Below are 11972 nucleotides of genomic sequence, written 5' to 3' on the forward strand. Positions count from 1 at the left end.
GATAAAATATTTGCTTTGTGTAAAAAAAATTATTACATTAGATCTAAAATTTGTATGTTTAATGCAAAATCCATGATGTTTATATTCAAAATGATCATCATATTGTAAGAATTCCAGCAATGTAAATTATATTCTGGCCGGGTAATTTGTATGAATTTTATGAGCTAAAACAAATATCTTCAGTTAATAAAAAAAAAATAATATTCTTCATGACACTATCTGTCAATCAAAATACCCCACCTTGCCTCCCCCCTCTTCACACCACGCCAGCTGGGTAAGTCGGTCCCAACCCTCCCCCCCACCCCCCACCTTCCCTCCCTACCAGAGAAATGTTTGGGAGAAAACAGTATATATATATATATTTAGTAATAGATAATATCTCAGACTAAAGTTAGGATAATATAATTGACATTTCTGGATTTCTTGCCGGTCAGGGAATATTTTGAATGTAAACTTCATATATTTTGCACAAACGATAAAATATTTGCTTTGTGTAAACCAAATTATTACATTAGATCTAGAATTTTTATGTCTAATGCAAAATCCATGATGTTTATATTCAAAATAATCATCATATTGTAAGAATTCCAGCAATGTAAATTATATTCTGGCCGGGTAATTTATATGAATTTTATGAGCTAAATAAAAAATTATACTTCACCCACGTATATGAGTAGATGCACCGTGGAAAGTGAAAGTCCGGTTCTGGCGAGGTACCACGTAAATGAAAAATCGCGGAAAGTGAAACCGTCTAAAGCGGGGTAATATTGTACTGGGGAACCAACACACATACTGGGAGGAACATTGGACCTCACATTCATCTCCACTGAGCTCCTTCCAGTAGCTCAGTGGGAGATAGATGATGAACTGACCAGTGACCACTTTGCAACGACAACTACTTTGAGAATGGAACTACTCCCTCCTCCCCCACGTCTGCCACCCAGATGGAATACCGAGAAAGCAAATTTGAAATTATATCAAGATGATCTCCAAAAATGGTTTTCGAACTATGAACCAGCAGAAGATATTGACCAACTAAACCAGGACCTTACTGGTGCCATACAACATGCAGCAGAGAAAGCAATACCAAAGACGAACCCTACAAATAGACACCACAAAGACTTCTGGTTCTACAATGACGAAGTCAGAGAACAGAATCACAGAATCACCACATTCAGAAGACATCTCCGACAATACCCTGTAGTGGATTCCTCCCCTACAAACACTGTTTGTAGCTGAGTAGCCGACCCCGCGATTTCCCCAGTGTATGCCTCGTGGTCTAGGTCAACCAGCGCCGCCTTACATGACGGAGGTCAACTATTAAGCCACGACTACCTCTGCTATATAAGACCTGACCTCGGGGTGACCTACCTCTCTTTCTACTCACAGCCACCAGCAAGCAACACCTCCTCCTCCTCCTCCTGTCTGGCGGCCTTCGCTCCCGCAGGCGAGCATGGCGACCCACAAGCTTATCCTCCTCTAAGCACCCTCACCAACCAGTTCTCTCTACTCAACGCTTGTAACCATGCTGCCTTCCCAGCACCAAACTGTATTGTACATCCAATACAACATGTATACAGAGAGCACATTGTGAGTTTCCTTTCTCTATCCCATCCTGAGTGTGAACCCAACAACCCGCACCCCACAACCCTTCCCCTGAGGGAGTTAAGCTCTTGAGAGCTGCTGTTCAACATGCTCGTCAAATTACTCAGAAAATTAGGGAAGACTAATGGCTCGAGTGGTGTACAACCTTTAATGCACACACCAACCTGAGTGAACTCTGGAGAAAACTCAGGATAGCCACGGGAAAACTGCCCAGAGCTCCAGCCAGCCCCCAGCCACTACAGGAAGCAAATCGCTTGGCAGAGCGCTTTGCAGAACGCTCCTCATCAGCTCAACTACCTCCTGAAATAAGACTTCATCTACAGCAAGTACAACTGGAGAGAGAAGTAGTAGTCAGACATGCAATTGAACAAACTGACACGACAGACTGTCTGTTTACCGTAGAACAAATCAGCAGTGTCAGGAAAACAAGCAAAGACACCGCCCCTGGCAGTGATGGTATTGTAGTGGATTTCTCCCCTACAAACGCTGTTTGTCGCTGAGTAGCCGACCCCACCAATTCCCCAGTGTATGCCTCGTGGTCTAGGTCAACCAGCGCCGCCATACATCACGGAGCGGGGGTCAACTGCTAAGCCACGCCTACCCCCTGCTATTTAAGACCTGACCTCGTGGTGATCTGGCTCTTTCTACCGACACCAACCAGCGAGCAACACCTCCTTCTCCTCCGCCTGCCTGGCGGTCCTCGCTCCCGCCGGCGAGCATGGCGACCCATAAGCTGGTCCTTCACTAAGCATCCTCACCATCCAGCTCTCTCTACATCACGCTTGTAACCATGCTGCCTTCCCAGCACCAAGCTGCACTGTACATCCAATACAACATGTATACAGAGAGCACATCGTGAGCTTCCTTTCTCCATCCCATTCTGAGTGTGAGCCAAACACCTTGAACCCCACAATTGGTGACCCCCGGAGATTCGCACTCACACAGGATGGAGGAGAAACTGATCACTCTCCCAGTCTTCAAGCAACATGGAAGATTGGCTTATCCACCCAGAAGCAGCTCTCATCGGCTCTACAACTACTGTCTCTATACCGCAGGTTAGACACCCTAGAGCAGCACTGTTTCTCTAAGCAGACACCAGCTCCACTTCCTGCCCCAAGCACCACGTCCTACCGACCCCAACACACCCGTCCTGCCTCAGACGCCGCCCCGGCCCAGCAGTACCCCCTGCCGCCTCTGACGCAGCCCCTGCTCCTGAGTGCGGACCCACACACCCCTCTTTTCTCCCTCAGGTACTCCCTGCTAATGTCCTGCACCCTGCTGCTGTCGTGGACCCAGCTGCTGTCTCGAGCCCTCATCCGCTTCTGCTGACGCAGCCCTTGCTCCTGACCCAGGCCCACACACCCCAGCAGGCGCATCTGACGACTCTGTACCTGCCGTGACGGAAGAACAAAATTCATCGCCTGCACACACCCTTTTTCTCCCTCTTTACTCCCACACATATTGTGTATCTAGACAGTTGTGTCCAGCGACCGGCTCATCGACGCCATCGCCGTTGTCTCACATGAGGCATGCACCGCCCGTTCTGCCTCACATGTGCTAAGCAACCCTGCAGACAACAAGTCTCCTACACCGCCTGGAGGGAAGGGGGAGTATTGTAGTGGATTTCTCCCCTACAAACGCTGTTTGTCGCTGAGTAGCCGACCCCACCAATTCCCCAGTGTATGCCTCGTGGTCTAGGTCAACCATCGCCGCCATACATCACGGAGCGGGGGTCAACTGCTAAGCCACGCCTAACCCCCGCTATTTAAGACCTGACCTCGTGGTGACCTGGCTCTTTCTACCGACACCAACCAGCCAGCAACACCTCCTCCTCCTCCTCCGCCTGCCTGGCGGTCCTCGCTCCCACCGGCGAGCATGGCGACCCATAAGCTGGTTCTCCACTGAGCACCCTCACCAACCAGCTCTCTCTACATCACGCTTGTAACCATGCTGCCTTCCTAGCACCAGCTGCACTGTACATCCAATACAACATGTATACAGAGAGCACATCGTGAGTTTCCTTTCTCCATCCCATCCTGAGTGTGAACCAAACACCTTGAACCCCACAGTATAACCCATTCATTGCTCAGCAATGCAGGACTTGCTGGTGAACTTGCACTCCTAACAGTTATCAACGCATCATGGTCAGCAGGCAAACTCCCGTCAGCTTGGAAAAGAGCAAACATTGTTCCTATATACTGCCAGAATAGGGTCACTAATTCTAAGGGGAAATACTTAACTCTAATCTTAATTTCTAAGGGTCGCTGCCACCAGACCCCCTCTGGACAGTATGTAGCTCGTTTGGTAGCGTGCAGAGTGGACTAGGCATTGGGTTAGGTTTTTCTTTGACCAGATCGATAAGGGGAAAGAAGGGTGAAACCTTAACATGTCTTAATTAATTTATTCTTTATAAACTATATGGTAACAAAAAAATACACTTGAGCTGGCCTTCCTCAGAAGATCAACGATGAGTTTGGTTACCCTGCTTACAATATCATTTAACACTTCGGACTGCTCCACCTGTATGGGATATCGCACCTTAGGTCATCATACATAGTGACACCATCTCACCTCCCTGTAGCACCAGCTCAACACACCTGTTATACTCCACACCTGCAAGTATGGGACTCCTTGTAATTTCTAGGTGCACACATCAGGCACCTCAGTCGCACACCGTCCTCGTGGGAAGAGACGAGGGCTACACCCAGAGACATACCAGTACTGTTTCTGCGCCTGGCATTATAGGTCGCTCCAAGTGACGACTGCGGATTTTCTCAAGCATTTCCTTATTTATTCCTACTCATTTGGGGGTGGTCTGCTGGGATCCACAGGTTCACAGTGGAAGAGTGTAGCTGGTAGTCACTTCACATGGTGGGACGCTCACAGGGAGACTGGCCGACGCCAAGCAAGGTGCTCCGACCGCGTGTGACCTGAGGTGGCGTTAGAACGTAGGACACTCAGAAATAATGCCTGATGGGCGGTTATCACACACCCTAACACATTACTGTTTCACTTATACATCAGGCAAGGCCTTAAACTGTAATAGCTGCGATATAAGCCTTTTTTACAGGGCGGGCTGTAGCCCGATAGAGGAAACTGACCTGAGGTGACGTTAGAACGTAGGACACTGAGGACAGTGCCCCGTCGCTCATCACCGCGTAGTCCAACAGTTTCCAATCTTTATTTTTTATGATTTATTTCTCAAGGTTCTCACATGAACACTTTCCGGTATATTGTAACTTATGCCTTATAAACACCTATTTCAATCCTAAATTACACACTAAGGTAAGGTTCTGGTTTGCTAGTTCGTGGGTAAATTCATTGGGTTATAATATCAACGCGGCACACTCGAGGCGGGTACAGGACGCTCCCTAAAACAAAAGCTGAATGTTCATGGCATGGGTATATACACTTTACTTAAAACTGTAATTAGGGATCCTCCTCTCACACACTGCACTATTTGAACACAGACGTAAGATTCTCTGATCACTGTACATGTCGTGGGTATATGTCACGTGAGGATACGAGGTGTATTAAGTTCACACCGATGCATACAAGATATTTCCTTTCAAGTATAGTTTCTGGGTCACTTCCAACACCTCACATAGTTCTGATACATTTATCGTTTTTCCAGATCATTGTTCTTATGTATTTTCATATGATATCTGTGGAAGTTATGTTCGCTACACGCTCACAGACGTAAATAGTATAACCTTCAAACCGTGATCCACACTTAGTCCTCCAGTACACTAGTCCGGCTCAACTGGACTTTCCCATTCATCTTATGGATACCCTGAGTTCTCCTTAATGCTATGAATACATACAATTAATATTATATAACCGTACCTGGGTACAATACAACACATGATTCAGTAACATTGAGTAGGTGAGTTATCCTTTGTCAATGTTTCCCATTTTCTGAGATTCTACTAGCGCGGTGGATTTGAATGTTATGTAGCGTAATATGAATTAAAGTGGGTTTTTAGGAATGACAATGATGTGCGCAGTACATCTATTCCCACACAAAATGATCCCAAGAATTTTAGACCAACACCACCAACAGCAAACATTGGCAAAACCGCCGAAAAGACGGTCCTTATACGACTCTTCTGGAAATCTGGACAACTTCACCACAATATCTTTGGATTCACCAAAGGTCTCATCACTGCACACAGTTTGGCCACTCTCCTGGGATCGATTGGTCAAAATAAGGGAATCATACAATTCCTTGATCTAGAGAAAGCATTTGAGCTGGCAAATTCAAAGGCCATTGTAACCACTCTGGCCCGGAAAGGCGTCAAGGGATGCCTACTGGCTTGGATTGCTGACTATCTCCAAAACAGAACAGCAAGAGTTACCTGTCAAGGACAAGTCTCAGATCACCAAAGACTGGAAAATAGCACACCGCAAAGAAGAGTTCTTAGTCCAACTCTCTTCAACATCCTCATGGAAAACTTGTGTCGGCTCCCCTTTCAGGAGGGTACCAAACTGCTATGCTATGCTGACGACTTAGCACTGCTAGTATAAGGCAGAAACCAGATCAGCAAAGTCCAAAGAGCACTAGACCTCATCAGCGAAGAATGTATGAGTCTCGGGCTCAAGATATCAATCCCAAAATCGAAAGCCATGAGGATTGGACACAATGAGCCGGTGACACAACTGCAAATACGAGGTATTGCCCTACAATGGGTCAATGTATACAAATACCTGCATTTCTGGATTGACAAAGGCCTCAAATTTGACACTGAGATAAACTATCTAAGAGACCGAATAGGCAAGAGAATCAACATGATGAGAGCCATGACAGGACCCAAGGTGGGTGCGGGACATGTAGTCCTAAGAACGCTATAATATACACGCCATTCGATCATTAACAGACTATGCGACACCGGCTCTTAACACACTGTCTGAGTGGCAGTGGGCGAAATTGGAGGTTGCCCAGAATAATGCTATGAGATTCATTGTCAAGGCACCTCTGTGGACAAAAATTGAAAACTTACACCTGGAGACAGGTCTCACATCTCTCCAAACCAGAGCGGAACGATTAACGACGAGCTTTGCAGCAAAACTGATTACCAGGGCTCGGGAAAGTGACATCAAGAATGGACTCTTACGAGCACTGTACCTTAACAGAGATGTCTTTAACAAGAAAACGTGTCTATTGTGCGAAGCTGACGCTGCAAATTGACTGAAATTGAAAGACACAATCCTCAGCAAAGGACCTGAAACAGTGAGTCCAGACTACAGCACCCCAGCACCGTGGGAGTCCCCACCAGCAGTCTTCAACATTCTACAAACTGGGACAAGAAAGGCTGACTGTAACCCACATGAGCTCCGACAGGTAGCAGAGAGAAACATGAAGCTCAAACACCACACAATAGTACAGTGTATTACACAGCCGGTTCCGTAGAACCCACCAGCACGAAGGCAGGAGCAGCCTTCACAATAGAAGGAGGTAGCATGTCCCTTTGGAGAACCTCAGATGGATGCTCTAATTTGTAAGTTGAGCTGGCTATCATACTTGGAGCCCTAAGACACGCTTCCATAAACAGTCAACAAGGCATTGTAATACACACTGACTCACGATGTGCTATTGAAGCACTACAATGCAGAGAGCCTAAAGACAATATTCATCTCATAACATCCGTCGTTGGCATACTGCAAGGGTTAAAACCACAAGATCCCCAAGTTATCATTAACTGGGTGCCCAGTCATATCGGAATCCCAGGGAATGAACGAGCTGATGTTGCTGCCAAGGCTGCATTAGGACAGCGAAAATTTGAGATGAACATCCCGCCCAGCACGGAAGCTCACCACCACTTTTTTCCCCGAGAAGTCCGTCAGATCTCACCCAGCTGATTTACCCTGGATCACACCTCGAATCAAAAGATTTATGCAACAGAGAGAGAGAGCCTTTTATCTCAATGACCACCGCTACAGGTCCCTTTGCAACCGAGTCATCCGCGAAATTCGCACTGCAAAGAAGTCTCACTACTCGACCAAATTGCTAATCTGAAGCAGACCAACATCAGTCAATGGTATGGTAAGCTTAAAGAACTCTGTGGACTAAACAATAAGACACACCCCTCCCCTTCCTTAACCATCTCACTAATGTTGACGCAGCTGAGCAAACAAATAACCATTTCGCTACTATATGCTAGACGCTCCCCCGGCTTGACACAACCAATCTCCCTGCTTACCTACCAGCCCCCTTTGCCACTGACTTAGTAGAAGAATTTGAAGTAGCAAAACGTCTGGGATCAGCATCAACAATTTTGCTCCCGACTATACTACCCTTCAGAAATTATTGAACAGTCTCCAAAACTGGGCCACCAACAACCACGTCATCATCAACCATACCAAGACCATGGTTATGCACATCAGCCTCTCCTCCGACGTTGTCCCACCTCCTTCCATTACTTTAGGTCCCAACACACTCCAGGTTGTATATTCCACTAAGCTCCTCGGCGTCACCATAGACAACAAACTTAATTGGAAACCACACGTCAGTGAAGTTGTCAAATCCTCCAGTTTCCGTCTCCACCTCCTCCACCTACTCAAGTCCCTCGGAGTTCCTGCACCCGAGCTCCTCAGTGTTTACTCAACATTCATACTTCCTAAGATCACCTATGCCTCCCCTACCTGGTCTTCCTCCCTAAATGCCACACAACGTAAACACCTAGAAAATGTGCAAAAGAGGGTATGCAAGATTATTCTCTCCCCTTCCTACTCCACACATCAAGAAGCGCTCAACACACTGACCCTTTCGACTCTCACTGACCATCACCACGACCCCATCTGCAAATTTGGTGAGAAACTTCTGCACCATCCTCGACACCGGCTCCTACTACCACCTGAGATCCCTGGCCCGAGAATTGCTGTTCGACACCACAACCGCATCCAGCCCATACGAGCACGAACTGATCGCTATAAGAACAACCCATTCCCAACCACTGTAAAAATTATCAATAACTTGTAAGAAACTAGTGTATTCACTCCCAGTAAATCCTACTTTTTTGCACTGTCACCATGTTGAAATGCCCTGTAGTTTGAGCTTTTCCCCACCTAGTTATTATATATCTTATTTGTATGACTTATGTTAATTGTATATTACTTGTAAATCGAAACCCTTTCCCCAATTATGTAACTGTATATTTTCAGCCTTCTGGCTGCTATGCTCTTTCAATAAACCGTTAATTATTATTATTATTATTATTATTATTAGATAAAGAAGACCACAATAACACGAACTGCCCAGTGGAAAATAGACAAACATAGAAGATTAACACCAGTATCACGATCGGCCAGGTGGTACTGTAAGCACTGTAACAAGTGGGGTACCGCAGGGTAGTGTATTGGGCCCGCTGTTGTTTGTTTGTTTCATAAATGATATGCCTGACGTTGTACACTCCTCCATACAAATGTTTGCCGATGACGCCAAGTTATTTCGGGAAATTAAGAACCAAGCGGACTGTGAAGAGCTGCAGAAGGACCTCTGTGGGCTCCAGGAATGGTCGAAGGAATGGCTGCTGAGATTCAATGTCACGAAGTGTAAGAGGATGCACCTGGGGCGTACCAACGGTAAGGAGGCGTACCATATGTCCCAACGGGATGAAGAAAATGTACTAGTTGAGACTGTGTGTGAGAAGGACCTAGGTGTGTATGTTGACAATGAGCTGAAGTTCTCGGGCCATTGTGAGAAGAAGGTAAATCAGGCAAATAAATTATTGGGTCTTATAAGAAGGTCGTTCAGATATCTAGACGGTCCGTCCCTCGTGACGATCTTCAGGAGTGAAGTGCTTCCCCATCTGGAGTACTGTCACCCCATCTGGTCCCCGAGATATGCTAGGGACTGTCAGTTGGTTGAAAATGTTCAAAGGAGGGCCACCAAGCTGGTGCCTGCACTTCGGCATCTCAGCTACCCTGCGAGATTGGAGCGCCTGAACTTGCCTAGCTTATACTACAGACGGGCAAGGGGGGACCTAGTTGAGGTTTATAAGCATCTCAGGGGGCACTACTCAGTTGAGTGTCCTTACTTGGAGCTGGCGGACGCTCGCCCCACAAGGGGTCACAGCTCAAGATTGAAGAAGCCGCAAGTCCGGAAAACCGTGAGGGCAAACTTTTTCGGAGTGAGGGTTGTAAACTCTTGGAACAATCTACCAGAGAGTGTTGTGACGGCACCGAGTGTGAGCTCTTTCAAGAGAAGACTTGACCAACACTGGAGCGGGTTCAGGTACATTCAGGAGCCGGTGCATGCCCAGTATTTGCCAACAGTGCGTGACAGAGACGTGACCGATCGCCCGGGCGGCTAGCGAGCCGACCTTTTGGTGAAGAATATAAAGGAAAAGAGTCGTGACCGATCGCCCAAGCGGCTAACAAGCCGATCAGTGGCGAAGAGGATAAAAGTAAAAGTAAGCAACACCTCCTCCACCTCCTGCCTGGCGGCCCTCGCTCCTGCCGGCGAGCATGGCGACCCAAAAGCTGGTCCTCCTCTGAGCACCCTCACCAACCAGCTCTCTCTACTCAATGCTTGTAACCATGCTGCCTTCCCAGCACCAAGCTGCATTGTACATCCAATACAATTTGTATACAGAGAGCACATTGTGAGTTTCCTTTCTCCATCCCATCCTGAGTGTGAACCAACATCTCGTGCCCCATAGTACTATCTGGTCACGAATTATGAGAGACCACCACTCATGAAGGATATAACAAGAAAAGAAGAAGTCAACTTCCACCGACTAAGACTGTAATACCCATGCATTTGGGAAATCATTGTACAAGTACCAGCAGAGCAGCGCATGTGCAAGACCTGCGACAGCGGAGCCGAAAACTCACTGCAGCACTTTTACATAGAGTGCCCTGGAACACAATTAGCTACGAGAAACATACAACCCCCTATCACAGCAGAGAAGGTTGCCAAAATGCTAACCACCAACCACTCTCAAGAAACCCTACAGTTTCTTACCGAGCATCCACTCCCATGCTAGTGGTGGAGATGTACAGTTAACTAAAAAGATGCTGGTGTTTTATCCTAGCAGTGGGTGGACAAGCATTTTAGCTTGAGGTCTGCTTAGGTAATATTCCCACAAATCTAAAAAAAAAAAAAGCCATGATGATCATTCTACTCAACGCTCTCAAACGAACAAGACCTCACAACAAGCTCCTTACCCAATAAGACCTCTAACCAAGCTTCTCATCCAACAAGACCTATCAACAAGCTCCTCACCACACAACAACTCCCTAGCGCTGCACTGTGCATTCAATATATATATATATATATATATATATATATATATATATATATATATATATATATATATATATATATATATATATATATATATATATATATATATATATATATATATATATATATATATATATATATATATATATATATATATATATATATATATATATATATATATATATATATATATATATATATATGCTGATAACCACAAGGAAAAAAGAAAACACGAAGTTCCCAAGCGCTTTCGTGTAATTCACATCTTCAGGGGTGAGTACAGACTAAAGAGGAGTACAAAACAAGGTGTATATATACAGAGGAGGGTGAGACCAGGTCCACAATGGTCAGGTATTAGGTAATGACCCTACTAATCCTTAAATAGCACCACAAGGGTTGGTGGTCAGGTCAGATGGTCAAGTGACCCAACCTTCTCACCTGGTTACAAATCTTCTTAATTACAAAATTGTCCAGTTTGTACATGCCATTACACAAATTCATGTTGAATGCTTCGGTATGTTTAATGAGACTAGATTCTATGATGTTCCTACTATCAATTGAATTACAAGGTAATATTGAGGAGGCATTATCCCAGTCAATGCAATGCTTGTTATCCCTCAAATGAACAAACAGAGCATTGGATTCCTGGCCTGTCCTAACACTGTATTTGTGTTGTTTAAGTCTAGTCACAAGATCTTTACCTGTCCGGCCTAAGTAAAACATATTACATTCCTTGCAAGGAACTTTATAAATGCAACCAATTGTGTTGTTGGGGGAGTTCTTGATTAACATTTGTTTAAAAGTGCATGAGTTTTTAAATGCCACATTGACGTTCCAGGTTTTTAGTTCTGAAGGAATGTGTGAGAAATTTTTGTGAAATGGTAATATTAAGATATTCTTATGGTCATGGGTGGGCTTGGGATCAGTCTGTACTCACCCCTGAAGATGTGAATTACACGAAAGCGCTTGTGGTTATCAGCATATATATATATATATATATATATATATATATATATATATATATATATATATATATATATATATATATATATATATATAAAACGACATTGTGAGTTTCCCTTCTTACCTCCATCCTTAGGGCGAGATCTCCTACATGTAC

Source organism: Homarus americanus, unplaced genomic scaffold (assembly GCF_018991925.1).
Source record: "Homarus americanus isolate GMGI-L3 unplaced genomic scaffold, GMGI_Hamer_2.0 scaffold50676, whole genome shotgun sequence".
NCBI classification, from domain to species: Eukaryota; Metazoa; Arthropoda; class Malacostraca; order Decapoda; family Nephropidae; genus Homarus; species Homarus americanus.